Raw genomic sequence first — 19,013 nt, 5'->3', positions numbered from 1 at the left:
AACAGAGCTGCACGGTTGATTAAAGGACGGTCTAGAAGGAGGAGATAATAACTCGTTAATACAGTTACACTGGCTCCCGATCAATCAACATTCAGAGCTGTGTGGTGGGTGTGTGTGTGTGTGTGTGGTGTGGTTGTGTGTGTGTGTGTGTGTGTGTGTGTGTGTGTGTGTGTGTGTGTGTGTGTGTGTGTGTGTGTGTGTGTGTGTGTTTGTTTGTTTTGTGTGTGTGTGTGTGTGTGTGTGTGTGTGTGTGTGTGTGTGTGTGTGTGTGTGTGTGTGTGTGTGTGTGTGTGTGTGTGTGTGTGTGTGTGTGTGTGTGTGTGTGTGTGTGTGTGTGTGTGTGTGTGTGTGTGTGTGTGTGTGTGTGTGTGTGTGTGTGTGTGTGTGTGTGTGTGTGTGTGTGTGTGTGTGTGTGTGTGTGTGTGTGTGTGTGTGTGTGTGTGTGTGTGTGTGGTGTGTGTGTGTGTGTGTGTGTGTGTGTGTGTGTGTGTGTGTGTGTGTGTGTGTGTGGTGTGTGTGTGTGTGTGTGTGTGTGTGTGTGTGTGTGTGTGTGTGGTGTGTGTGTGTGTGAGCTCAAGGGCAAAAGAAGGAAACAATAGTGAAAGAAAGCCTGCAACTCACTGCTCCTATAGAAAAGCATTCAGAGAAGTGGCCAAGATAGGTCAATTTCGAGAGAAGAGGTGTCCTGATACCCTCCTCTTGAAAGAGTTCAAGTCATAGGCAGGAGGAAATACAGATGAAGGAAGATTGTTCCAGAGTTTACCAGTGTGAGGGATGAAAGAGTGAAGATGCTGGTTAACTCTTGCATAAGGGATTTGGACAGTAAATGGATGAGCTAAAGTAGAAAGTCGAGTGGAGTGGGGCCACAGGATGGGGGGAGGAATGCAGTTAGCAAGTTCAGAAGAGCAGTCAGCATGAAAATATTGATAGAAGATAGAGAAGCAACATGATGACGGAATTTAAGAGGTAGAAGACTATCAGTGAGGGGAGTAGATGAGACGAAGAGCCTTAGACTCCACTCTGTCCAAGAGAGCTGTGTGAGTGGAGCCTCCCCACACATGAGATCCATACTCCATATGAGGGCAGACAAGGCCCCTGTATATGGATAGCAACTGTGTAAGGGAGTGGAACTGGCGGAGACGATACAGAACACCCATCCTCGAGGAAGCTGATTTAGTGAAAGAGATGTGAAGTTTCCAGTTAAGGATGTTTAGTGTTGAAGAAGGTGACAGGTGAGTGTTGTCAAAGATTAGGGGATGTCATTTCAGGATAATTTTAGCCGAGGCTCAACTTTTGGTCTCACCTGTAGTTTGTTCTTCACATCCTGGGTGACTGAAGATGATGGAGCAGTCAGGCTCCCCAGGGCTGATCAGGCTGACTGGAGGTGGACTGCAGAGGAGAGGAGGGAGGGATGGGTTGTTGGGATGGGACGGGAGGCTTTGGGAGGGGAGAATGTGGCTGGCACTGAGGGGAGGAGGGAGGGATGGGTTGTTGGGATGGGACGAGAGACTCTGGGAGGGGAGAATGTGGCTGGCACTGAGGAGAGGAGGGAGGGATGGGTTGTTGGGATGGGACGGGAGACTCTGGGAGGGGAGAATGTGGCTGGCACTGAGGGGAGGAGGGAGGGATGGGTTGTTGGGATGGGACGAGAGACTCTGGGAGGGGAGAATGTGGCTGGCACTGAGAGGAGGAGGGAGGGATGGGTTGTTGGGATGGGACGGGAGACTCTGGGGGGGGAATATGTGGCTGACCGCTCTTCTGAACTTGCTAACTGCATCCCTCTCCCCCCTCCCACGCCCTCACCACACTCGACTTTCTACTCAAGCTCATCCCTTTACTGTCCAAACCCCTTACACACGAGTTAACCAGCATCGTCACTCTTTCATCCCTCACATTGGTAATCTCTGGAACAATCTTCCTTCATCTGTGTTTCCTCCTGCTTATGACTTGAACTCTTTCAAGAGGAGGGTATCGGGACACCTCTCCTCCCGAAATTGACCTCTCTTTTGGCCACCCCTCTGAACGCTTTTCTATAGGGGCAGTGAGTTGTGGGCTTTCTTTCATTACTATCTCCTTTTTTTGCCCTTGAGCCGTTTCCTTTGCTGTAGAAAAAAAATCCCAATGCGGATTTCTTCCCCTTTAGGACTCATTTGAAGGGAGGAGAACATACAGCAACAAGACACAAGGAGCAGGTTCACAGGAAACAAAGAAGTTCAGCCGCAGCTCTCACACTTGGAGCTGAAGAAGAGAAAGATCTTGCCGATTGGTATAAGGAGAATGAATTCTTATACAACAGTGAGAAGGCTGACTTTAAAAACCAAAATAAAAAGCAAGAGCCTTTCAAGTAAAGGCTGAACAGCTGTGCATCTGCAAACCAAGATCAACTCTGAGAGATAGAGTCGGGAGGAAAAAAAACAAGCCCTCTGGTGGTCTCACACACAGGGAGATGTGTATCATGAAGAACTATGGCTTCATTGCCAAGTACATTCACGAGGAAGGTCGCAGAAGGCAAGTGGCCAAGCACTGCCCACCAAGTGAAGAATATGGCTGCTGAAACATGGCTCATGAAACAGCAGCCATCAAGAGTGACTCTGAACTCGTGTTTCATGAGGGGAAACAAATGGACCCAGCCACTTGGAAGAGATTCGAGCTAATTGATAAATAAATAAATATATATATATATATATATATATATATATATATATATATATATATATATATATATATATATATATATATATATATATATATATATATATATATATATATATATATATATATAATAATGTATGGATTTGAAGAGCCTCAGCAGGAGGGCCAGCTGCACGTCATCTCATCCTTCCTCCGCACCAAGCTAAGTATACCGTGTATCGTTAGTGTAGCCAGGTCAGATTAGGTTCTGTAGGCGCACGGAGACGCGCTAGGTCAGTTTGTGTGTGTGTGGTGGAGTTTTCTGTTCTTTGGTTGTAATAAAGTTGTGCATAGTTGTACACACCTTACCAGTTAACCTTTGTGTACACTGAGGGTCCTTGCCAGACCCATAAGGAGATATAATTAAGAACCCTACAGATGATTTGAGGTCCTTTGTGTGTGTCGTGGTCACCACGAGGCTTCCTACAGAGATCAAGCTCCGTGTTGGGAGGCCTGTACGAACACAGAGGAAGCCAGGTAAGTCGTGCTTACTACACTTTTGCCAGTAGTACACCTCTTCGTGTCTCTTGACGCACCACAGGGATCATCCCTTGCTGGCTAGTTTCACCTTTTGAGCTCACACACTGTTTAATCAAAATTTTCTCCCTTAACACTACGGCTATATTGCCAAGTACATGAGGAAGGTCTCAGAAGGCAAGCAGCCAAGCATTGCCCACCAAGTGAAGAATATGGATGGGTTGTTGGGATGGGACGGGAGACTTTGGGAGGGGAGAATGTGCCTGGCACTGAGAGGAGGGAGGGATGGGTTGTTGGGTGGGGAGGGAGTCTCTTGGAGGGAGGTTAGGGTGCCATGAGGAAAGGTCCCCAAGGAAGAGGGTGTCTCCAGGCTCTGTTTCTCAGCTGGCCTGTCGTGGTGTTTGGGGAGCCTGCGGAGATAAATAAACTATGATGGTCTCCATGGTCACATTAGTTTTGCAAGAGCCCATTAACCCTTTGACTGTGGATTTCCTCCAAGAAGACCTCACCAAGCTACAGGAATGGAGCAAAAAGTGTCTGCTACAATTCAATGAAGAAAAATGTAGAGTTCTGCACCTTGGGAGTGGATGTCCAGCACACCAATATCACATGGGAAACACTCCACTATCCACCACAGAGCCAGAGAAAAACGTGGGAGTATAGGTTATCAGGCTATCAGTGAAGGCAAAATCCCTGACAATCGCAGTGGAGGGGTTAAAACATCAAGTGTATGACAAGAGCAGTGGTTTCAATAGCTATTTCCTCCAACAATAAAACCCTTAGGAATAATGATAAGCCAGAACAAATACCTTTGGGAAGCCCTGTGGAGGCGGAGGCAGAAAAATGTGAAGACAACCACCCGGGAGCAAGGAGACCACCACTGTCAGGGGAAAGCAGGGACCTGAAAAATAAAAAAATATCAGGGAAAGAAAATCAAAGGAAAGGACAGTAGAAAAAGAGAAAGGAAGGAAACTGGTTGGCATTATAAGACACTTCGGCTAAACACATCAGCTATTTCTAAAGGTCAAAGAGTGGGTCAGTCAGGCTCCAATGAGTGTTTCTTTAGATTCATGAAAGGGTCAAACTACCACCAGGGTTATAAAACTACCCCTGGAAATGCCCACAACTCCTAGGAAAGCCTTTTCAAATCTGTGTTTCTTCAGGTTCATGGTACAGAAGAAGGGTCACACTACCACCAGGGTCACAAAACTACCCCTGGAAATGCCCACGACTCCTAGGAAAGTCTTGTCAAATATGTGTTCTTGGGCGGGGAAATGTCTTATAATACAAACAAACATTCCTAATTCACACTCACCACCCCCTAAAAAATCCTGGGTCACCCGCAGCCAGCCATCACTAAATGGTTGACATTTCAATGCCTGTTGTGCACCTGCCGCCGCAAAATATCGTGCAGAGGCTCAACTTGCTTGGTGACCACTCAGTGGTCACCAACATCACAAGTGGACAAACTACAACAAAACAGGCAATGAATGTTTTCCTGCTGTGTATTCCCCCAGCATGCATGCTTATTGAACAGCAGAGCAACTTATTTCTGCCAGGAGGTATTTCTCTCAACACTGAAACACGCATAGTGGACTGCCACTGCCACGTCCCGTCCTGCGTTAGGTATTTCCGGTGCCCACACTGCGTGCCCAATAAATTCAAACTAACTAAACCTAACTCTAGGTATGCCATTTGTTATGTATTTGTCTGTCTGTATGGTCAAGCAGATAAAGTTCAGTATTTTAAAACTGTAGTGAGTGCATTTTTTCAGCAAACCACAAAACCAATACATAAAATTATGTTTGTCAAGGGTTGCCCTGAAATATGTGCAAAATACGCGTCATAACGTCCCTTCCCCCTTCCTCCTGCCTTCACCAGCAGCATCTGTCAGTCATGGCAGGCCAGAGAAATTTTAGGGTTGCCACCTGTTCCTTAAAACATGGATTCATTCTGTACTGGAGAATGGGATGTTGCATTCCTTATATTTTAAAGCTCAAGGTGGCAGCCCTGACTGAGACTCTATTCCCATTGTTTTCCACTTTGAGCACTCTTGTCTTGCAGCGAACAAAGGGAACCCACACTCACGTCTTTGACCAGTACAAAGAGATTCGCCAGTCCTCGTCGAGAGACTGACTTGGTCGGCTAGGCTGACGTCAGGGGACAGAGTAGTCTATCGGCATCCATCCCTACCCTCCATGAGCCATCACCCGGCAAGGGTCTGTGGTCCCTTCTCGGAGGGAAGTACACGCTTGACAGCCTCCATATAGTCTGTGTCCCCACTGTGAGGTGGCTAGAAAAATATGTATATAAAGGAAAAAAAAAAATAATAAAAAAAATAAATAAATAAATAATGCGTCATATCAGCATTCAAAAAACTTTTGGATTTCTGAATTCTGGATGAAGGATTCTCCAGCTGTATTGTTGCAATGTTTGGAGAGCCCCTGTTGGTGCTGGGACAAGAGTTATGAACAGGTTTGTGTGTACCATACCAAGGACAGACAACATCCCCACAACTTATTATTATCATTAATACAGCCCCTAGTGTGAGGACGCATAGTGGACATGGCTGTTGTACATTCACCCACAGATACTTATCTACTTACACTCCTATATTCATGTCTATTCCTGTACAGCTTGCACGGATGACTTCTGCGCCAGAGCCCGCACATGGAGATATGCCGTGCAACTTCATATCTAACTCCCATACCATCATTACAAGGCAAGAGTGTGTGTCTGGCAGTGACTTACATCTGCACTGGTGTGAGGGAAAGAGGTTCCCCCTCCCTCCCTCCTGTGGGGATTGACAGTGTGTATTGCCTTGAACAATTCATCCTGAAATTTCCCCCATATCCTTGTGTTTCTAGCCATTGTTGCTGGATTACATAAGGGATGGAAAACATAGAGGAGGCAAAACAATCTGATCTTTACATGGATGAGCAAAATGAAGCCTCCTCTTCCTTTGGAGGTCACTTATCAGTGACTTCTTCTGCGCGCCATAACACCTGCAGCCAAGGTCACGTTGCAGTTTCTTGCACTGTACGGAGCGACACATCACCAGGGAGTGTGTGGGTTTGTTCTCTCAGTTTCTTGGTTCTAAGGTGAGGAGTGACATCAAGCCATCTATCGTCGTAACACGTTCCTGCTTCTGTAATTTTTTTTCCCTTGGTTGTTGAGTGTCCACTTTCAGCCGGCCTTAAATCAGCGGGTCAAGTTTCTCACTGTTCAGTCCTTTTAGCTTGAAAGTTTCCTTATTTTTGTGTCCAGCAATGTAAAGATCAGAGACTGCTGCCTCCTGGATGTCTTCCAGCTGTTACGTAATCCAGAAAAAATGGGCGAAAACACCAGGATGTGGCTAAAGTTCAGGCTGAATTGTTCAAGACCATGCAAACTCAAGCCCTGGAGGAGGGAGACCTCCTTCCTCACACCAGTGAGTGGAGAAAAAGATGTAGCAAGTCACTGCCTCTAAGTTCATGCCTCTTGCATCCTAATGATGGCATGGTGCGCGGCATATCTCTGAGCATGGACTTCGGTGCAAAAGTCAAGTCATCTGTGCGTGGAAGCTGTAAAGACACTTTCATTCGCGCAAAAAAACTGCAAGTTTACTTACAAAATTGTATCATGGCATCATTTGATGTAAAATCCCTATTTACAAATATTCCTCTCAATGAAACTGTTGATATCTGTTGTGAAAATATTTTTAGGAAATGTGCAAACCACCAAACTGCTACGAGGTGTGTGCTGGGAACTAACATCAAGGAGACTCAGCTGTGAATGGAAAAAAAGAAGACCAAGAATTTAACACAAAAGAAACAACTGCAGGATGAAAATTACTTTTTTTTTTTTTTTTTACAGCAAAGGAGACAGTTCAAGGGCACACAAAAAGCAAACATTAATAAAAAAAAAGCCCACTACTCACTGCTCCTAAAAAGAATCCAAAGAGGTGGCCGAAAGATAGGTCAGTTTCGGGAGGAGAGGTGTCCTGATACCCTCCTCTTGAAAGAGTTTAAGTCGTAGGCAGGAGGAAATACAGATGAAGGAAGAGTGTTCCAGAGTTTACCAGCGTGAGGGATGAAAGAGTGAAGATGCTGGTTAACTCTTGCATAAGGGGTTTGGACAGTATAGGGATGAGTATGAGTAGAAAGTCGAGTGCAGCGGGGCCGCGGGAGGGGGGGAGGCATGCAGTTAGCAAGTTCAGAAGAGCAGTCAGCGTGGAAATATCGATAGAAGATAGAAAGAGAGGCAACATTGCGGCGGAATTTAAGAGGTAGAAGACTATCAGTATGAGGAGGAGAGCTGATGAGACGAAGACCCTTAGCCTCCACTCTGTCCAGAAGAGCTGTGTGAGTGGAGCCCCCCCACACAAGATGCATACTCCATACGAGGGCGGACAAGGCCCCTGTATATGGACAGCAACTGTGCAGGGGAGAAGAACTGGCGGAGACGGTACAGAACGCCCAACCTCGAGGAAGGTGATTTAGTAAGAGATGAGATATGAAGTTTCCAGTTGAGATTTTGAGTTAAGGATAGACCGAGAATGTTTAGTGTTGAGGAAGGTGATAGCTGGGTGTTGTCAAAGAACAGGGATAGTTGTTTGGAAGATTGTGTCGAGTGGATAGGCGGAGAAACTGTGTTTTTGAGGCGTTGAAGGACACCAGGTTCTTGCCCCAATCGGAAATAATAGTAAGGTCTGAGGCTAAGCGTTCTGCAGTCTCCAGCCTTGAGTTGTTAAGTTCCTGAAGGGTGGGTCTTCTATTAAAAGAAGTTGAATAATGCAGAGTGGAATCATCGGCGTAGGAATGGATAGGACAGTTCGTTTTGGAAAGAAGATCATCAATGAACAACAGAAAAAGAGTGGGAGATAGGACAGAACCCTGTGGGACACCACTGTTAATAGATTTAGGGGAAGAACAGTGACCGTCTACCACGGCAGAAATAGAACGGTCAGAGAGGAAACTGGAGATAAAGGTACAGAGAGAAGGATAGAAACCGTAGGAGGGTAGTTTAGAAAGCAAAGATTTGTGCCAGACCCTATCAAAAGCTTTTGATATGTCCAGCGCAATAGCAAAAGTTTCACCGAAACGGCTAAGAGAGGATGACCAAGAGTCAGTTAAGAAGGCTAGGAGATCACCAGTAGAACGCCCCTTGCGGAACCCATACTGGCGATCAGATAGAAGGTCAGAAGTGGAAAGGTGCTTTTGAATCTTCCGGTTAAGGATTGATTCAAAAGCTTTAGATAGACAAGAAAGTAAAGCAATAGGACAGTAGTTTGAGGGATTGGAGCGGTCACCCTTCTTAGGTACAGGCTGTATGAAGGCGTACTTCCAGCAAGAAGGAAAGGTAGATGTTGACAGGCAGAGCCGAAAGAGTTTGACCAGGCAGGGTGACAGCACGGAGGCACAGTTTTTAAGGACAATAGGAGGCACTCCATCAGGTCCATAAGCCTTCTGAGGATTGAGGCCAGAGAGGGCATAGAAAACATCATTTTGAAGAATCTTTATAACAGGCATAAAGGAGTCAGAGGGGGGATGAGTAGGAGGAATATGCCCAGAATCGTCCAGAGTGGAGTTTTTAGAAAACGTTTGAGAGAAGAGTTCAGCCTGAGAGAGAGATGAGACGGCAGTGTTGCCGTCAGGACTGAGGAGTGGAGGGAAAGATGAAGAAGTGAAGTTGGAGGAGATGATTTTGGCTAGATGCCAGAAGTCACGGGAAGAGTTAGAGAAAGCAAGGTTTTGACATTTTCTATTAATGAAAGAATTTTTGGTTAGTCGGAGAATAGATTTGGCACGATTTCGGGCAGAAATGTAAAGTTCATAATTAGCATTAGTTTGAAGGCTCTGGTATCTTTTGTGAGCTACCTCCCTAACACTGACAGCACGAGAACAAGCGTGATTAAACCAAGGCTTTTTTGCGTGAGGAGTAATGAAAGAACAAGGAATGTATGCCTTCATTCCAGAGACAATCACCTCTGTGATGCGCTGAGCACACACAGAGGGGTCTCTGTCCTGGAAGCAATAATCATTCCACGGGAATGGAAAAGTACATCCTCAGGTCGTCCCACCGAGCTGAAGCAAATGCCAGAAGCATCGCCTCTTCGGTGGGTCCAGAGGGTGTACAGGAGCGATAGGACAGGATGCAGAAATAAGATTGTGATCGGAGGAGCCCAACGGAGAGAACAGTTTGACAGAATAAGCAGAAGGGTTTTAGGTAAGGAAGAGGTCTAGAATGTTGGGCCGATCTCCAAGACGGTCGGGAATACGTGTAGGGTGCTGGACCAACTGCTCTAGGTCGTTGAGGATAGCAAAGTTGTAGGCTTGTTCACCAGGATGGTCAGTGAAAGAGGATGAAAGCCAAAGCTGGTGGTGAACATTGAAATCTCCTAAGATGGAGATTTCAGCGAAGGGAACAAGGAATTACTGATGAAGTTAACAACACTCACCAATTGTTTCCTGTGTCCCCCCTTCATCCTTCTCCTCTTGTTCTTCTTCTTCCTCCTCTTCCTCTTATCTCTGCAAATTCATTTAGGAATTAGAACTGTATAAACATGGATTCTTTTGGAGAATAATAAATTCCTGCAAGAATTTTAATGTTCTTATTTTATGAGAGAGAGAGAGAGAGAGAGAGAGAGAGAGAGAGAGAGAGAGAGAGAGAGAGAGAGAGAGAGAGAGAGAGAGAGAGAGAGAGAGAGAGAGAGAGAGAGAGAGAGAGAGAGAGAGAGAGAGAGAGAGAGAGAGAGAGAGAGAGAGAGAGAGAGAGAGAGAGAGAGAGAGTGTGTGTGTGTGTGTGTGTGTGTGTGTGTGTGTGTGCAGTATCTATAGGAACAGATGAGTGTAGTAAAGGTTTAGCATGAGGGCAAGGAGGAGGAGGGGGAGGCCAGTGCTCCACCCAGCCACCCTGACCCTCAAAACTAACAGGGAAACAGGACAAAGGAAATATTAACTTAGAACATAACCTCCCTTGTCTGTCCTAACCTTCAAAGATTTATTCTATCACAGGGTTTAGACAAGAATTGCTCTGCTCTTTATAATACATGAAGGAGAGAAGGACTGGAGGTGAGGGAGGACAACCTCTTCAAGCCAGTTCCCAGACAGCTCTCTTCCGCAGCATTTAAATCATTCCCTCGTCCTCTGCCTCCTCCTCTCTCATTGCCGCCACCTTCATGTTCTCTTCCTTGGCATTTAGGTGTTTGGGGCCCACACTGAACAGGCAGCGTTATTGTCCGCACTCCTCCCTCTCCACCTGTTGAGTGAGAAGTAACGGATGAAAAAAATAACCTGGATCTAAAGTGACTACCTAAGGGCAAAGGTTATAGTGAAGGCTAAGAGTATGTGGTGAGGAAGGAGTTGGCCTTGATGCTGTAAAAACTTGGAAACTAACACAACTACAATTAAAAAAAAAGGTGGAAAAACTAAATATCCAAGAGGTTTGAGCAGCTACTTCCAAGAATTCCCAATGCTTAACAATGATGATAATGGAAAGTTGGAAAGTTTGGTTTAGTGGGCGCAACATCTGTGGGCATATGCCAGAGACAGGAAGGGAAGGAATTATAGGAGACGGGACACAACCCACGATTAATACCTGGTACCCATTCACTGTTGGGTTGACAGGGACGTAGGGTATCGGAAAAGGCGCCCAAATTTTTCTGCTCCGCCCAGGAATCGAACCCGGTTGTGAGCCGAGTGTGCTAACCACTGCACCACGAAGCCCCCATGATGATGATAGACCAGAACACACATACCTTCCAGAGGAGTTGTGGAGGTACACGGGAGGAGACCAGCTGGAAGACCTGAAGGAGGAGGAAGGCCGGGGAGGAGAATCTTCCATCGGCAAGGCTGGGAGACTCACAGCCCGACCACCAAAAAGACCTGAAATGAAAGGAAATCATTCAAGGAGAGAAAACACAAACAAAGGAAAAGACAGTAAAAAAAAGAGGTAAGAAATACCTGAGAGATCAACTAATGAGCCTTGCCCCCCTGGCATAAGGCCCCACTGATTGGTGATTGGTTGATATCTTCATGCCAATGCACAGTGGGCCAGAATGGGTGATTATGGGACAAAAATATTTCCACTGCAGAAAATGTTTATTTTGTCCAAATATGCTTTTTCACTGATAATAAATGAAAAAATTATCATAAAGTAAGCATCAGTAATTGATTCCGAACATATAAATCTAGTAAGCTTTTCAATCCATTAAATGTAATTAACGTGAATTAATGGGAACTCAAGGTATATAATCGTTTCACCACATTTTGCATATTATACAATAAGAGATGTAAGACTTATAATATAAATGCTTCCTCTAAATAGGTTTCTAAATCAAATAAAGTAACTTTTCATGTAGCTGTAGATAAAATTAACTACGGGTATATTAAATACAGGAAGGCTGCTAATCAGTCATATTGCATGTCTAGAATTATGGTTTATGCTCTCCAGATGATGTCTCAGGATCTGTAACAAGGAGCTTGATTTGGTGTTTCAGCTGGTAGACCTTTCTTGTGTATGCTCCACATTTTATTTCTCACTGAGGTTATTAGGGGATCTGATGAGCAAAATAGCCTTCGCATTAAGTCCTCATTTGTTTTTTTACGAGATACCTTACGGCAAAATGACTCTCTGAACTTTTTGAAGTCTTTATTCTTTGCTTCTTGTGCTTCTTCGGAATAAAGTCCAATTGGTAGGATAAACTGTTCTATTACTGAAGCTCCATGAATAAGGATCCTATGCAAGCTTTGAGGCATGTAATACCAGTTGTACTCTTCCATATATTTCAGCAGTATTGACGCAGAAGGATTTGAATGCTGCAATGTTGATTGATTGGTGGCCTCTAATACTTTTATCGAGTTTTTAGAGGTAGGAGCGATGGCTAGAGGGCGGCAGAAGAGAAAGGAATGTATGAGACAGGTGTCTATAAATGTGAATGGTTTAGGTGGTGAGGAAAAGAGGAGTGATGATTGAAAATTTTGTAAATGTTAGAGTGGATGTGTTGGGAGTGAGTGAAACACATATTCGAGGAACTGGTGTGAGTGACGGTAGAGAGGGTACGTGGGAGGGTGTGCCTGGGGGGGTTTTATGGATGGGGATAGATGAGAAGTATAGAGGTAGGAGTAAGGAAGGATGTGCTATTGTGATGTCTGAAAGAGTGTGGAATGGTGTGACTGATTATGGTTGGAAGGGATCAGGAATTGTGTGGGTGAAAGGAAAAGTAGGTTTAGAAAAGTATGCATGGGTGTGTATTTATGCACCAGTAAATGTGAAAAGTAAAAAAGGACTGAGAGAAAGGGAAGCTTTTTGGGAGGAAGTGAATGCATGTTTGAAGAGTTTTGAGAAAGAAAGGAAACTTATTATGATGGGAGATATGAATGCTAAAGAGGGTGATGAATGTGTGATGGATGTGGTGTAAAGACTTACAGAAGAGAAAATCAGTGAAGAACAAGGAGGCTTCAGGAAGGGAAGGGGATGTGTGGATCAGATATTTGCCTTCAGGATGGTAGTAGAAAAAATAATAGCAAAAGGAAAGAAACTATACGCTGCCTTCATGGATTTGGAAAAAGCTTATGACAGAGTTGATTGGATGGCATTGTGGGATGTTTTAAAGATTTATGGTGTGGGAGGAAAACTGCTTAGTGCAATAAAGTCTTTCTATGAGGATGCATCTGCATGTGTCAAAATTACTGGAGAAACAAGTGAACATTTTGAGATAAAAGTGGGCTTAAGACAAGGGTGCATCATGTCACTGTGGTTATTCAATATTTATATGGATGGTGTTATTAGAGAAATTAAGGGCAAAGTTGGAGAAGTTGGAGTAAGACTGTTCGATGAGGGAAGGAAGTGGGTACTGAATTCGATACTCTTTGCTGATGACACGGTGCTCATTGCAGAAAATGAAAGTGACCTACAAAATTTGGTCAGTGTTTTTGATAGTGTCTGTAACAGGAGAAAGCTGAAAGTAAATGTCAACAAAAGTAAAGTGATGGTTTGTGAGCGAAGTAGAAGTGAGGTTGTAGATTTTGTATGCCCATATAGAGTGGGAATTGAATGTGAAAAAGAATGCAAAATAATTTTGAATGGTGAAGAAATGGAGGAGGTCAATGAGTTTAAGTACCTTGGATCAGTTATGTGTAAGCATGGAGGGAGAGATAAGAGAAAGGGCATTGCAAGGAAGAAGGGTGGTAGGGTCTTTGGGACGAATCATGAATGGCAGAAGTGTGAGCATGGAGGTAAAGAGGGATTTGAGAAATACAATAATAGCACCAACCCTCACATATGCAAGTGAAATGTGGGCCTGGAATGAAAGTCAAAGGTCTAGAGTGCAGGCAGTGGAAATGAGTTATTTGAGGAGTGCATATGGTGTGAGTAGAATGGATGGAATGAGTAATGAAAGTGTGTATGAACATTTTGGAATGTGTCACAGGGGTGAAGGGAAGAAGTGTGGAGTGGTGGAAGAAGTGAAGCGACAGACCTTAAAGTGGTTTGGCCACATGGAGCGAATGGAGGAGAGTAAGATGACCAGAAGGGTGTATGTGAGTGAGATAGAGGGAGGGAATGCTAGAGGACGACCTCCAGTGAAATGGAGGGATAGGGTGCAAGAGTACGTTAGGGAGAGGGGGGAAAGATCTTTGAGAAACTTTGAGCAGGCAAGGAGGGAGTGTCTGGATAGAGAAAGATGGAAGCTCTTCTGGCGTGTACATCCCCTGGTGGGAGCTCCTAGGAGCAGGCGTCCATTAAATGAATGAATGAATGAATGTTGATATCGAGTCCAGATGATAGAGTACACAAGATAATGTGCAAGTTCTTCAGTAATTCGACTTTGAGTCCGAGGATTCCACTTGATATTTCAACAAGTTGGAAAAATCTTCTTGCAGTATTTCCATCATTTGATGTACCAGAGCCAGATTGTTTTGGCATGTCGACAACTAATCCTGTTTGACAACGAAAGGCTTTCTGTATTTTAGATTTCTGCTTTTGAACTGCTTCCTTTTCTTCTTGTGTTCTTCCTTGCCATTTCTTTACAGGTAACTTGTAGGATAGATGTAAGCAGCATTCCATAGTTCTTATCCAGGCATGTAAAGTTGATAATCCATGTCATTCCATCCTTGAACATAGACCGCTCTGAGACATTTTCTATGTCATTCATTTGCTTTGGAGATGCCCCGCACAGAGGACAACAGTGCACTGAGTTGGCGAGTGATAAAGAGGATGCCACTTTTCCATCAATCATTGTCAAGTTCACCTCATGAATGACACTTGTGCTATTATTTATTTGTGTTGGTCTAAGTTGACATATTGCTTCTCTTAGGTATTTATCTTCCTCAACTAAAACTTCTGAGGTTTCCTTGACAAACTTGAATTGTGTAGGTCTACAATAAAATGGTGATGAAGGTTTATTATTCTTCCATACAAGGACTTTCTCATTAGCTTATGCTTCTCCACTAAGTTGTAGAGGCACCAAACAAGTGACAAAGAAACAGGATTCAGACACAACATTTCGTTCTTAGTTATCACTCCGTATCTGCTTGTAAATGCTCAGGCCAGTTGTGCCCTCAAGTCCCATCTTGCAAATTAACTTATATTCATTAATCTCGTGATTGACCCCAACTCGCTCAAATATTCTCCTTGTTGTATGGTCCAAAAGGTCTTGCAAGGTAACTTCAGCAGAACCGTCAGTAACTAGCCATTCTTCGGGAGGAGAAAGTAAGCAGTCTTCTTTGGCCAATCGAACATTGTTGTAGGAAGGAAAGATTTTTTATTTCTTTTCCAGTGCACTGTTTCTCAGATTTTGGTAGCTTCTCTTTGAAAGACCATGGTCTAAGATCAATGAGTGCTTCACTTGGAGAAAAGGAGCATTCAGTGTTATATGATGAAGTTGATGGGCTTTCAAAGTTAACTTGGGCTAACGACTTCGCTAACTGTGGCTGTCCATTCATTCTGAGAACTCTGGATGTTGAAAATACAAGCCTCTGGGGAGTTGTGTTTGTGAGCTCTTCAGTTTTTCTTCTCTTTGTTTTTTCTGACGAGTCTTGAAAACTTTCAGGCCTGGGTCTTCCTCGGCATTTTGCACGTGTTTCATCAGGTGTACTTTGCTACACTTTGGTGGCCAGCCAGTCTTTGCTCCTACTCAACATATAATTTAGGTTTCTGCTAGCTCATTTACACCTGATTTTCAAATCCTTAAGAAAGTTAGTCACAACATTTTCTGCTATAGTGTTATCACTTACAATGTCTTTGATCTTTCCAAGTAAGAAACCATGTAATTTTCCATCACTGAAACTATGTATATACCCAGTCTTTATTTCTTTATTTGCTTCATTAAATAGATATTCGTTATCAATACTCATTTCTGTTCTAGAAAATATTGGATATCTGAAAAAGAAAATATATCATATTAATGCTTTTAAACGTAACATTTAGTTTTTTCTAGTGTGCAACAGAAAAATAAAGGTAAGGGGTGACTTTTTTTTTTTTTTTTTTTTTTTACTTGGCGCAGACGTCACCAACTGTTCTCTATGTACTATGCAAAAGTCGCAGCTAGTAGCAAAAAATATCTTGTGATATTATTTACGACAGAACTGCCTAACATTTGACACCAGTGCCAATCTTTGCAAACCTTTGCAATTTTTTGTCCCCTCTAAAGAACCTTTACATACATGACAATATTTTAACTTCTCAATATTTTTTTCTCAGAATATTTATAACCCACTTATAGAACACAATTATATTAAACAAGCACCTCAGCATATGTAAATGTGCACATAAAAGAAGTGTTAAAGAATGGATAATGCCAACAACACACCTGTCACGAACAGTAGCTAAAGAAACAATGACTAGTCTTTGCTGGCGAAAGCCGTCCCCTTTCCACAGCACACGTTAGATCATGTTTCAACCTGTATATGAGTTGAATGGCATGCTACCTGTAACATAGCATTCCTTTGTCTCTGACATATGTATTTTTTTTTTTTTTATGACTTTTAGAGTGATTGGGAAAAGTCAAAATTTGAATTTTGTCCACATGCTGGCCCACTGTGCAACGGCATCATTTTTTGGTTGAGTGTAAGTTTCCTCACTCTCCCAAATTAAGTAATTAGCAGCCCTCTCCACCAGCGCGGCGAGGCATAAAGAAAGGCAGTTTTTGTCTCCCTCACTCATGAGTCAGATGGTGCGTCTGACTGCTGTGGGCTGTAAACCTTTGTGGTGCTGGTCACGGCCATACGGCCGACCACACAATAGTGATAACAGTGTTATACAGTGCAATACACTGACTGGATGGAGAGTAATTCTTATTTTATTCTCTTTACTGTCAGTATCATATATTTTTTTAAGTACATAATGGCACGGAGGCCTTTCAATTTCCCACAAATGATTCATGGTGCTAATTGTGGTACTGGAAATGTGAAGGAAGCATAAGGATCCTGATAAGATTCTGCTGTTATCAATGCTTCTACTGTCTTGAAAAGTTGGCTTACAAAATGTTTATTTATGGAGGCAGGAACCTAAGTTGAGTAAAAAATTGTTTATGCACGCTTTATTCCATGTCCATAAATGCTCCGAGGCATTATTATTATTTTTTAATGATTCATAAAAACTACAACAAATAACAAAGTCATTGCTATACTATGCATAATGATAAATGCAAGGTTTAGTGAGGAAAATACCTAAGAAACAAAATATTTTGGCGTGATAAAAATCTGACCCAAGCCAGCGAGACACGATTTTACAAATGAGCACAGAAACGAAAACTTATTAGGGCTAAGTTAGGTGTCTAGTTTAGCTCCACAATTTCATCTCTGAGGCCACATTAGTTAGTTACAAGTGTCAGATTCTCACAGCCAACATGTCAAAAACCCAGTCATGAGAAATGATTTAAGAAGATCAACAAAACCAAGTCAGCGCACCTTCAAAAAACAGCCCACAATAGACACATCACCCACGGCAGTGTTGGTCAAGACTAAATGTGTTGAAAGCATTTAGTGTATTATGACAGCAAGGGTTTCAACAGCTGCTTCCTCCTACAATTAACCTGGCAGCAGCGACGGGCCAAATAGGTGGCTTTACCGCGTACCAGCAACGGGCAAAATTCTTCCCATGACATAAACCCCCATAATAAATACATATGCGTTTGATCACCAATGCATTGATACATATAATATAATGGTTTGTGTGCGTGATTTTTTGTCATTAATTCACTGAGAGGGGTCTTTAAGAAACATGATCGCCACAGCTGCTGGGTTAACACTGCTTAAAGATAATGGTAAGCCAGAACAAATACCGGGGAATATTCATGAGAGGGTAGCCTATCTATTAGTTTTGAGATGCTGACTGTTTATTTCTGGACAAAATATGCTGCTGTTTATCATGGAGACTATTTTTCTCTGGAAATGACTAAATGACTGATTTTTCAATGCCTTTTGTGCACCTGCTGCCGCAGCCACATACTTGCTTGCAGAGAGGTTCAACTTGGGGGACGAGTGGGATATCAGGGGTTTTGGGTGGGGGAGCAGATTTAAACTATTACAACACAACTTTACATAACCTAACCTCTAACAGGGGCCTTTGCCTCCCTCCTAACCAGAGGGGGCTGTGCCACAGAGTTATATACTAGAGGGTTCAACTCCATTCTCTTGCCACGGAGAGATGTGAGGCCACTGTTCCTGCCTGTTACTCTGTGGTCGGCCGCCATAGGGTGACGGATTGGCGACCTTTCCATGATTCCACATGTTCACACTTAACCACTATTAGCTGGCCACCATTATGATATTTTGGAAAACTGAGCCAATCATTGTGTTGATGAGACATTGCTGCATATCATCATCACAAATATATTGCACTCAGGTAAACACCCACAATAAAATAATGAGAAAAATAGTGTATAAACATTTTTGTTCACCTTTTTTGCTTCAACTCCTTGTCATTATTATACTTTTTATTGCATTAGTTTCATTTACAGTTTGAAATTCAGCACATCTATTTGATTCAGATGGTATATGACATGTGCCAATGTAACAATAATCAGGGGTAAAAAATGGACAAGAAAATAACAAGTCTATCTGACAGAGGATCGCCGAGGCGCTGCTAACTTGATAATAGCAGACATAACTATGTCATGTTAAATTTCTCTGTCTCGCCATCCGTCACCTTAAGATGGCCGTCAATTGCTTCAAAATCCAGGCTCTGGGAACCCTCTATGTATATAACTCTGTGGGCTGCGCTTCCCCTGGACCCCCCAAAAGTATATGCGACATTTCTGCAAGGAGGTATTTCTTGCAGCAGCGGCTGGACTGCCAGGCAGGAGGCTACGCTTTGTGAGTATTATCCCAAGAATTAGTACCTTTGAGAAGACATGTGGAGGCAGGAGGTGTGAGGAGGACAGCCACCAGCCAGGAGTCTGCCCCCAGGGGAGGCAGGGACCTGAAATACAGTAAACAAATATTAAGGAAAGAGACAAAACAAAGGAAAACAGTAACACAAAGGAAAGATATCTTATTTTGTCCTGGTAACCTTCAGCCCTCACAGATACCAACGGCAGAGTGTGGCAGCGGCCACTACAACTGTGTGAAAATACTACCCGTGTGTGTGTGGGGGGCATACATCAGGGGACGCATCACCTCACCCACCCCACACAATAATAACACTTGCCAACACACACACAGCCTTGATCACCTTCCCCGTATGACCAGCAGGGTTCCCGGCGGCTGCTTGTGGTGTCGAAAGGCTGAGAGAACGATTGTCACTTCCTAACAGACCTCACACCCTCCACAAGGCTTGGAATGGCGAAAAAGTGTGGACTGGCTCGGCTGGGGCAGAGGTCGGCGGCCATCTTGTCTTCCTCTTCTTCTTCTTTGACCTGCCTG

General features: G+C 43.6%; 1 long non-coding RNA gene across 1 annotated transcript; it reads right to left on the bottom strand.

The window, feature by feature from the left end:
- Positions 1–1,080: 1,080 nt before the first annotated feature.
- LOC126989588 (uncharacterized) lies at positions 1,081–18,987 on the bottom strand. The gene is made up of 7 exons (XR_007743487.1): positions 18,823–18,987; positions 18,491–18,570; positions 10,907–11,033; positions 10,236–10,407; positions 9,608–9,677; positions 3,978–4,069; positions 1,081–3,578 (listed from the first exon to the last, which is right to left on the bottom strand). It is a non-coding gene; the product is annotated as an uncharacterized LOC126989588 (long non-coding RNA).
- Between the last annotated feature and the right edge of the window lie 26 nt (positions 18,988–19,013).

Source organism: Eriocheir sinensis, unplaced genomic scaffold (assembly GCF_024679095.1).
Source record: "Eriocheir sinensis breed Jianghai 21 unplaced genomic scaffold, ASM2467909v1 Scaffold1226, whole genome shotgun sequence".
Lineage (NCBI taxonomy): Eukaryota > Metazoa > Arthropoda > Malacostraca > Decapoda > Varunidae > Eriocheir > Eriocheir sinensis.
Note: the sequence above shows the minus strand (reverse complement) of the source record. Positions and strands in the feature narration are given on the sequence as shown.